We start from the raw sequence: 11,477 nt of genomic DNA on the forward strand, positions 1-11,477 counted from the left end.
TGAGTATGAGAGTGAACCATTTGGAGAGTAGGCTGCAAGGATGTCAAGAGTTGCTTGTTGGCATCCATTATTTGCTTATTTAATGATTCCATCATTTGCTTGTTTGCAGCTACTATCTCGTCAGTTGGACACACAGGAGGTTGATTGGAAACATTTGGATTGTAAGGAGGACGGTAGCTCGAAGAGGCTTGGAAAGGTCTACCTTGATATTGAGAAGAGGGTTGATTTTGCCGCCCTTGGTTTTGGAATTGGGACTTCTGTGGGGCTTGTTGCCGCCACGAGAAATTCGGATGATCTCGCCAACCCGGATTGTAGGTGTTGGAATATGGATTGTTCCCGGGCCGCGAGAACATGGCATTAGCTTGCTCTTGGTTGGGACTAGGAAATTGCTCCGGTGTGGGGCAATCTTCCGAGAGATGGAATGGACTAGTACATGAAGCACAAACTGAACTTGCCGAATTTTGAGACAATGAAGGAGGAAGATGTGGTGCCATCAATTGGTAGAATTTATGAGCGATGGCATCCACTTGAGATGATTCCTCCCTTATTGACTTTGGTTGACAAGGGTTGGTGTTGTTTGGAGAGGTTGCGGTCGGAGCCCTACGAGAATTGTGTTGAAGTGAATTTTCACTCAAATTCTCAAGTAAGGTCCAAGCCTCATCCGCATTCTTGGACATGAACATCCCACCACAAGAAGAATCAACCATGAATCTATGGGTTTCGGTCAAGCCAGCATAGAAAGCTTGCAATAATTGCCATTTTGGGATCAAATGATGAGGACACTTCTGAAGAAGATCTTGTAACCTTTCCCAAGTCTCGTGGAGTTGTTCTCCATCAACTTGAGAAAAGCTTAGAATGGAACGCCTCATTTGGTTGGTTTTACTCACCGGATAATACTTCTTAAGAAATTCTTGTTGTAATTGAGCCCAAGAAGTAATAGAGTTGGGAGCGAGGGAGTTCAACCAATATTTTGCCCTATCCTTTAGGGAGAATGGGAAAAGATGGAGATGAAGTGCATTATCCGGAAAACCTCTCAACCGGATGGTCGAACAGATTTCAAGGAACTCATCAAGATGCTTATATGGATCTTCATTATCAAAGCCATGAAATGATGGAAGCATTTGAATGGTACTAGACTTGATCTCATATTAAGCTGCATCGATGTTTGGCATCACTATGCAAGATGGAGAAGCATAGGTGGTAGGGATGAAATGATCTCTAAGAGTCATTGGCTCGATATTAGGAATTTCAGCCCTTTCATTCCCCGGATTTCCTACGTTATCCCCCATTATATTGAATTCAGTTCCAAGGTCCCTTATAAGAGTGGGTTCCCTAAGGTTCCGTCTAAGAGTTCTTTCAAGAGAGTTAATATCAATGGGAGAATCGATTGTGGGTAAGGAAAGTGACCTACGACCAAACATCAACAACAAAGCATATACTCAACAAAGCAATTCATCAACCACAACTCCACAGACGATGTTCCCTTTCTCCTCAATTATCAAGACAGAAAATGTAAATGGCCACGACAAGGACCGATGCTTGAACACAAAATATAAACAAGTTAAGAGCCTCGACAAGGGCTTCACAACTAAATTAAACACATACACAATATTCAGAATGCGAAACTAGAAGTCAAGAGACTTACCTGGGGTCCTCTAGACTTACAATTTGCTAGCAATCCCACGTCGAGCTTCGAGTCCCTAGAATCTTACAACACGAAGATGATCAAAACATACAAGGAATATTCACAAGACACAAATATGCACAATCAGACTAAATTTAACCCTAAACTTTGGTTGCTAAACCGTTTGCAGTCCCCGGCAACGGCGCCAAAAATTGATCTGTTGGTCAATTAACATCAACCTTCGCAATAGCACGAATCATTGTAAAATAGGGCTATTAGTCGGGTAAGTCGAACCACTGGGACTGCGCTAGTCTAAGGCAACCTAAGAGTCTAGAATTGTTCTTAGAATGATAAGGGGTAATAAGGGTTTGTTTGATTGGTTTGTCACTAAGCTAGTAATTGAAAGTGCATAAAACAATAAATTGCAAGAATTTAAGAGAGTGAAGTACAAGTAAAGAAGGCTAGGGAAATGAATCCACCTCCATCCCTATACACATGCTAGGTTAAGATTAATTTAAGGGAAAAACAACATATATGATAGTCATGATACATAACAATACTAGGTTGCTATAATATCCTTAAGAAGTTCATTTAAATAGAAAGGCAAGAATAAACCATCAAAGGTTCACATGATCAACTACCTAAACTAAAATGTAGCTTAGAGCATGCTTACTAAGTCAAGGATTATCAAGCCCTAATTTAAATGGTGAATGCACATAAAGCTAAGAATCAAGTATAGACCATCAAAGGGAAACCCTAAGCCATGAACTATCTAGGTTCTCCAACTCCATGCCATTAAAACCATTCCATGATCTAACTTCCATTGTCACCATGGAAGTGCAAGCAATATGATTAAGAAAAGCAACCATCCAAGACAAGATGAATAACTCACAATAATCATTTATAAACATTCAACATTCATTACAACAAAAATGAGGCTCTTGATCATGGAAAGACTATCAAAAATACATTGTGATCCCCAAAAATAAACTATACTAACACATGCTTACAAGGGAGGGGTTTCATCACCTCCCTAGATGAGGCTTAGTTGCCCATTGGTGAGCTAGAAGAAGGAAGAAGCATCATCCTCATCTCCATTTTTGAGCTCATACTGTAGCACTCAAGAACACCCTTCTCCTTGCTCTCTTCTCTCTCCTCTATCTTGCTAAAGATCAAACTTTCTAATGTGTGGCCCTTGGGTAGCTTTTTATGCTCCAACAACACCCTCTCTCCTCCAAGGAACACCTCCAACCACTTCATAAAGAAGGAAGATGCATTGAGGAAACCAATGTGCAAGTGGGCTGAAATGAGCCATTTCTGAAGGGCATTCTGCCTGATTTTCGAGCACACGTTTGGTGATCTCGAGCACTCTAACTTAGTGCAATGTGCAACATGCTCCTGTTGCTCAGCGTTGACCTATTTTGGGAAAACTGCTATAACTTTGTGCCCCGAACTCCGAATGATGATCTGTTTGAAGATTTGGAGAGCTGATTCAGTGCTTTAAATACTTCATGTTTTGATGAAGACCCAATTCTCAAGTCTGGTTGGTCGAAAATGGGGAGAAAGGCAGTACATCAGTGCTGCTAGGCAGTTCTGTTGTGATGCACGCCAGTTCTGTTCTGTTGGGTTTCCTCCTCCTCCCCACTCATTTTCACCTTCTCCTTTTTGTGATGCACGCCAGGTGTTCGCTGAAATTCCTCAACCAAGTCCACCTCTCTAAATGTCTCGTGCCGGTCCTTCTCGCCCTCCTCGACCCTCTTCAGGTGCCCGTGCTGTCACTCGTGAGCGACCACGAGATCCTTGGGATCGCAAACAACTCAACTACGAACTCTCATTTCTGCTCACGGATGCCTTTGACATTCTACCCACAACTTCGTGGGCTGTAGCCGAATTGACTAACCGGCGTCTGCAACACATTTGCGCACCCCTTGCCCGGGTTGCCTACCCCCGTGTCGTGCGCCTCTTCTACCAGAATCTCTAATGCCCTGAAGAGCCACCCATTTCTCTCACTACATCCATTGATGGCACCGCCTATGCTTTCACTATGACCGACATCATTCAGGTTTCGGGTTGCCCCATTGAGTGCCCCGATGACATTGTCAATCGTGAGAACCTCCCTTTATATGAGGAGCCGGATACATTAACTGTGGCGCAGATTGCCGCTGCCATTTGCCCTCTTGACGATCCTACTCGGCCCCGGTCTTTTATCGGCAAAACCAATCTTCCGGAACGCCTATGGTTCATTGACACTGTTTTCAAGCACAATGTCTGCCCTTTAGTGCATAGCACCGAGCGTCGGGGCCTCTTTCTGCAAGCCTTATATGCCATGGACCAAGGCCAATGGTTCTCCATCCTAGAGCTCATTTGGTCCACATTTATGAAGTTTTGGCATGATGCTCATAATACACGGGCTCCGCGAGTTGAAAATCGGAAATTGCCTTTGCCGTTTTTCATCACTCGGCTCCTTCAGCACAAGGGTTTCGTTGTTCCTCCCCATGAACCAAAAGGCGACAAAATTAAAATTTTTACCCAGCGCCGGTGGATCAATGTTCTGAGCCATTCTAGTGCCCCTCCGCCTCCTGCCCCCCTGTTCATCCACGCTCCACCTCCTCCTCCTTATGAGGCAGTTTCCACCGCCGCAGCCACTGCGAGGGTAGAGCCTCCGGTCGACTCTCACCAGGACCAGGCTTTCATCCGGGCTTCCATTGCCGGTATTCATGAGCGACTAGATCGTTTTGAGAATTCTTTGTCCGCGTGCACTCAGACTCTGTGTGAGTCTTCTTCACGTGCTGAAGAAGATCGTCGTCTTGCTGCTGAAGACCGTCGTGTCGCTGCTGAGGACCGTCGTTTGGCTTCCGCTGAACGGCGTAAGACTCAATCTCTCCTCCATTCCATCCTCGCCCGTTTACTTTCTGGACAGTAGCTTGTTGCGAGTGTGGACCTTCTCTTTTTGTTTCCTCTGTAACTATTTCTCTTGTATATTTTGTTTTCCTTTTAAACTGTAAGAATTTGCTATGTATAGGTTGCTCTGGTCGACATGATCCCTGTACAGCTCTTTTTGTCATCATGTAAACTCTTTTTGCAATGCAAATTCTTTATGTTCTGTTAACTTTCGCTACATTCTTTTTCTGTCTTTATGCTTGTGCTATTAATGCTGTTTGTGGTTATTTCTTTTGGTTCTTCATGTTGCTCTCCAGGTTGCGCAGTCCAGTTCAAGTTTGGGGGTTTTTGTCTCAAAATGCCGTTCCCTCCCCCTGGGTATTGTTGTTCCTTTTATCCTCTTTGTCCTTTTTGTCTCTAACTTGCATCCATGTCCCACATTGAGGACACTGTGTCGTTTAAGTTTGGGGGTGCATCAAAGCATTCTTGGCATATTTTTGGTTCCATAATTTTTGCTAAGCAATGATAGTATAACTTGACACTTGTCGGAGATGAAACATATGTTTAATACCTTGTGTATAGAAGCAATTGAAATTTTTGAAAATAAAGAAAAATTTGAGTTGAAATGATCATGTAGATTCAAACTAGTCTGTATAAATGTTTCAATTAGATTCTTGCTGGATTTACACTCTTATAAGCTTCACAATGCACAGATGCACATTGGAAACTTAACTGTGAGGCATGCAGCTGATTAACCTTGACCTTGGCCTAGTTAATCTGATTTGATGGACCTGATAGATGAATATCTTTGGCATGATTAATGTTATTCAAAAAAAAAAAAAAAAAAAAAAAAAAAAAAAAAAAAAATTGAAAAATGACCAGTTGATGTTCGTAGCCTTTCCAACTCGAGCTATTAAGCCCTTTGGAGTGTCTCTACACTTAACACCCTAAAGCCGTCTGGTTTGGGAGTTGTTGGCCTAACGCTTGCTACAAGGGTTGGTTAGAAAGCTTAAAGGACTTAAACATTGCCCGGTCATTCAAAAAAAAAAATTGTAATAAACATGGTTAGCTGAAGTTCGTAGCCTTTCCAACTTGAGCTATTAAGTCCTTTGGAGTGTTTCTACACTTAACACCCTAAAGCCGTCTGGTTTGGGAGTTGTTGGCCTAACGCTTGCTATATAAGTTGGTTAGAAAGCTTAAGGGACTTTAGCATTGCACAACCATTCTATGTTTCGCTTATGTGTTGAAATAAATTGTTAACAAGCAACAAAAGTTGTCTTGAAAATAAAATCATGCCTTAGGGACTTCATGTAAAAGGGAATTCATTGATTTGAAAACTTGTGCCTTGGAATTGGACAAGAAAGTAAAAGCCGCATGTGAGAATCCAATTCACTTTCACTGGAGTTTGAGTTATTTCCATTTAAGCGATGACAATTGAATTCTTTATATGGACTATGATATTGATGCATGCATGTTGAAATGGTTTTTTCCATTTTTTTTGTATCAATGCTTCATATATGCAAGGTAGTTTTCCCAATGACCCCATCTCCAGTTTTTGTCTGTTTCAAGTTGTATTTGAGCTATGTATCTATCTCATTTTACCATGGATGATATTTTTTGTAGTAGCATGCCCATGGTTGTCTTTTCATTATGTTTTTCATTGTAGTTTTGCTAAGGGACTAGCAAAATGTAAGTTTGAGGGTGTGATAAGCGCCGAATATTGTATATTCAAGCGCCCTAAATTACATTAACAAAGTCCAGTTATTAATTATATTATGTAGATTAACTCCATTTGCATGTTTCTATGCATTTTCAGGTTGAAGTGCAAAAAGGAAGCAAAAATGAGGCCTTTTGGAATTTTGAACAAAAAGGATGCCACTTCTGATTTTCTGACAGCGGTGATCCTGACTTTTGTCGCCATTTTCGACCTAGCAAACTCAAGAACTAGACTTCCATCATAACATGAAAGATTTAGATCTCTGAATCAGCTTTCCAAATCTTCAAGTGGTTCATCATTCGGAGTTCGGAGCAGAGAGTTATGATCTTCATAACAGAGGTGCGCAGAACTGCCTAGCAGCACTGATGTACTGCCTTTCTCCCCATTTTCGACCAACCAGACTTGAGAATTGGGTCTTCATCAAAACATGAAGTATTTAAAGAACTGAATCAGCTCTCCAAATCTTCAAACAGATCATCATTCAGAGTTCAGGGCACAAAGTTATAGCAGTTTTCCCAAAATAGGTCAGCGCTGAGCAAGAGGAGCATGTTGCACATTGCACTAAGTTAGAGTGCTCGAGATCACCAAGCGTGTGCTCGAAAATCAGGCAGAATGCCCTTCGGAAATGGCTCATTTCAGCCCACTTGCACATTGGTTTCCTCAATGCCATCTTCCTTCTTTATGAAGTGGTTGGAGGTGTTCCTTGGAGGAGAGAGGGTGTTGTTGGAGCATAAAAAGCTACCTAAGGGCCACACATTAGAAAGCTTGATCTTTAGCAAGATAGAGGAGAGAGAAGAGAGCAAGGAGAAGGGTGTTCTTGAGTGCTACAGTAGGAGCTCAAAAATGGAGATGAGGATGATGCTTCTTCCTTCTTCTAGCTCACCAATGGGCAACTAAGCCTCATCTAGGGAGGTGATGAAACCCCTCCCTTGTAAGCATGTGTTAGTATAGTTTATTTTTGGGGATTACAATGTATTTTTGATAGTCTTTCCATGATCAAGAGCCTCATTTTTGTTGTAATGAATGTTGAATGTTTATAAATGATTATTGTGAGTTATTCATCTTGTCTTGGATGGTTGCTTTTCTTAATCAGATTGCTTGCACTTCCATGGTGACAATGGAAGTTAGATCATGGAATGGTTTTAATGGCATGGAGTTGGAGAACCTAGATAGTTCATGGCTTAGGGTTTCCCTTTGATGGTCTATACTTGATTCTTAGCTTTATGTGCATTCACCATTTAAATTAGGGCTTGATAATCCTTGACTTAGTAAGCATGCTCTAAGCTACATTTTAGTTTAGGTAGTTGATCATGTGAACCTTTGATGGTTTATTCTTGCCTTTCTATTTAAATGAACTTCTTAAGGATATTATAGCAACCTAGTATTGTTATGTATCATGACTATCATATATGTTGTTTTTCCCTTAAATTAATCTTAACCTAGCATGTGTATAGGGATGGAGGTGGATTCATTTCCCTAGCCTTCTTTACTTGTACTTCACTCTCTTGAATTCTTGCAATTTATTGTTTTATGCACTTTCAATTACTAGCTTAGTGACAAACCAATCAAACAAACCCTTATTACCCCTTATCATTCTAAGAACAATTCTAGACTCTTAGGTTGCCTTAGACTAGCGCAGTCCCAGTGGTTCGACTTACCCGACCAATAGCCCTATTTTACAATGATTCGTGCTATTACGAAGGTTGATGTTAATTGACCAACCGATCAAGGTGCAGAGCAGATACAGACACTCATTCCTCTGATTACGTAGGATTGCTTTCTATGTTTAGTTTTAAATTTTACTTTAGTTGTTTTAGTTTTAGTTTGGGATTTTAATAAGGGGTTCACTGGATGGATTCCCGAGTTGTATGGATTGGAGGTTCTAGAAAGTTTGGTTTTAATGATTAACGATTGAGGATTTTATTATTTAGTATTCGTTTCAGCGTTATTATTTATGTTTTCTTCATTCATTTTGTAATCTGTGTTCATTTTAAATATTAATTGTTTGATATTCCCTAGGGTTTGGGCCTGGGCCTGATCAACCCGTGTCTCGGATCCGAGGGGTATCACATTCAACAACCCTAGGAGATTTCAGAACCACACAATGGGTCAAGGGGACAGCATTGGGTGAAACAATACAGCCCACGCACATTTGTCTACAGATTGGCGAGCGCCCGCAAGCGCAAGGCGGGTGTTTGCGGCTTCACGAGGCTACTGCCAATTTGGGCGGGCGCCCACGGCTTGTTATGGAAGGGCGCCAGGCAATCGGTGGGCGCCCACGCTTTCACAAAATTCTCGGCCTATTTGGATTTGGGGCGGGTGCTCGCAGCTTCACACTCCTGTTTCATTAAGCTCGGACAACTTTTGGCTCGGTCCATTAATACGGTCCTCCTCCTAGGCACGATGCAGTGAAACTCATGAGTTCAATGGATCACTGGCTTGGCTAAAATAACAGTCCCCGGTAATGGCGCACTTTGATCTTTAAAACTTATCAAAGCATCACTTTTAACTTTCTTTGGGGAAGCAACCTGAAAATAGACAAAAGAATGCAATTAAAGCTAATCTATACAGTATAATCAACTAATAGACTTAACTAATGTAAATAAGGACGCTTGAATATGCAATATTCGGTGCTTACCAGAGACCGTGAAGGATTAAACCTTACATACAGATGAAGCTCTACGATTTAGGGGTTTGTTGGTTGTTCCTACAGTTTGTTGTGAGGATGTCTTACGGGAGTTTTACACTTCCCGCTTTATAGTTCATCCGGGTGGTACCAAAATGTATCACAATCTGAGATGTCAGTATTGGTGGAATGGAATGAAGAAGGACGTTGCATAGTTTGTGGCTAAGTGCCTTACCTGTCAGCAGGTGAAGGCCGAGCACCAGAGAGCAGCTGGTTTATTGCAGTCATCGCCGGTAGCGCAGTGGAAATAGGAGGAGATTGCAATGGATTTTGTGACGGGTCTTCCTAGATCACGGAGGGGAAATGAAACCGTATGGGTCATTATTGATAGATTGACCAAGACGGCTCACTTCTTGCCTATTAAGGTAACAGATGACACAGAGGCACTTGGTGTACTTTATGTGAAAGAGATTGTACGATTGTATAGAGTTCCAGTGGCTATTGTTTCAGATAGGGATGCCAAGTTCACCTCGAAGTTCTGGGAAGGACTTCAAGTAGCGTTTGGCTTAGCGTTACACCTTAGTACGGTATTCCATCCATAGACGGATGGCCAGTTGGAGCGTACTATCCAGATCTTGGAGGATATGCTTCGAGCCTATGTACTTGACTTGGGTGGTAATTGGGAGGATCACCTTCCACTTATTGAGTTTGCCTACAACAACAGTTATTAGGTGAGTATTCAGATGGCTCAACTAGAGGCGTTGTATGGTAAACCTTGTAGGTCTCCTGTCTATTGGATTGAGGTGGGCGAGACAACCATCTTAGGACCCGACATTGTACTCGAGACTACCGAGAAGATTAAGCTGATTAGGCAGAGATTGCTTACAGCTCAGAGCCGATAGAAAAGTTATGCAGATAGGTAGAGACGTCCACTATCCTTTGAGGTGGGAGACCACGTTTTTCTTCGGGTTTCTCCACGGAAGGGGTTGATGAGGTTTGGGAAGAGTGGCAAGTTGTCACCATGATTCTTTGAACCTTTTGAGATCTTGGACTGTGTAGGAGAGGTTACCTACAGACTAGCATTGCCACCACAGATGGACAGGGTCCATAATGTTTTCAATGTATCGATGCTACGGAAGTACGAACAGATCCATCTCACATTTTGAGTTGGGTTGAGGTTGACATTGATGAGGATGTTTCCTACAAGAAGGGACCAGTTCAGATCCTTGACACACAGTAGAAGGTATTGAGGAAAAAGACGATATCGTTGGTAAAGCTTCTTTGGAGGCATCACGGAGTTGAGGAGGCTATTTAGGAGCTTGAACAGGATGTTCGCTCCAAGTATCCAGAGTTGTTTCTCCCTCAGGTATTGCTTTATTTCAAGGACAAAATCTTTTAAAGTTAGGTTGAATGTTATGTTTTATGATTTTTTTATACATATATATATATGTTAAAGTTATAAGATTTTTTTTTTTAAAAAAAAAAAAAGAAAAAAAAGAAAAAATGGGCCCGACCATTATATTAAATCTCACAAAAGGCCTAATGGCCATTGACTATGACAGTTTCCTTTTTCTGCATCCAATTCCAGTAGCTTTCATTTTCTTTTCTTTTTTTCTTCTACAATTTCAAGCTTTGATTCTTCATTCCATTCTTGGAATTTTTCGGTGCCGTTTGCGGCAAATCGAAGAGCTCAGCGAGATCTACGTGTGAGTATAAGAAATTCATCATTTGGTGCACTCTAGGGATTTTGAAATTCTAAGGTTCTTGGGGTCAAATTGGGGTTTTTTCTCTCATTTGAGGTAGGGGTGTTCTAATGCATGAATTCTTATATTTTTGTGAGTTTCTAACTTTAAATGATGCCTAGCATGTTTAATTGGTGCTAATTCTGGCAAAGATTTGTTTAAAATAATAAGTATGGAATGTATGTGACTACTTGTTAATTGTTTTAAGGTGATTTAGCATGCTCACATGTTTATATGAAATTGAATCTATATTTTACATGCTAGTTATGCAAAGTTAATATTAAATGAGAGCTCTATCATGTAGTTTATAAATTTGCCTTATATAGTATGTGTGAAATCTATATGGTTAGGTTGATAAATTAAAGCACAAGCATTCATGCATTCATTGGTAAATAGAAAGGGGGGAAAATATTTTTAGAACAAATGAAATTGTTTTGGGAAAGTATTTCTAAAAGTGTTTGCGAAAACCGGATGCCTAGGAGGCTCCTAGTGGTCCGTGATGTTAGTGTAGTTTAAAAGGGAGTGTGGTTGAGCTAACTAGGCCGGATGCGACGCCTTGGAGGTGCCTTGTGGTCGTGGATAGTTAGTCAATCCCCCTTTTGTGACGCCTTGGAGGTGCCTTAGGTTGGATTACATTAACGGTTTGGTTATTGAAATGGAATTGTTTTGAAAATGGGGAGTGGCATTTGCATAACATTGTACCTCATGGTATTTTAGTAAATCTGTGATTGGTTGACATTTGCTACATATTTGTTATTGTGGTTGAGAATATGTATTCCCCATGGTATGACCCCGTTTCTTTTACCCATTCCTTGTGTAGAATTCACGGGGATATAAGAAGTGTGTCTTAGACACTTCCTATTGAGCTTATGCTCACCCCATTATTTT

Source organism: Cornus florida, unplaced genomic scaffold, assembly GCF_030987335.1.
Source record: "Cornus florida cultivar Cherokee Brave unplaced genomic scaffold, ASM3098733v1 CherokeeBrave_3.0.0_Hap2_Chr05, whole genome shotgun sequence".
Classification (NCBI taxonomy): Eukaryota; Viridiplantae; Streptophyta; class Magnoliopsida; order Cornales; family Cornaceae; genus Cornus; species Cornus florida.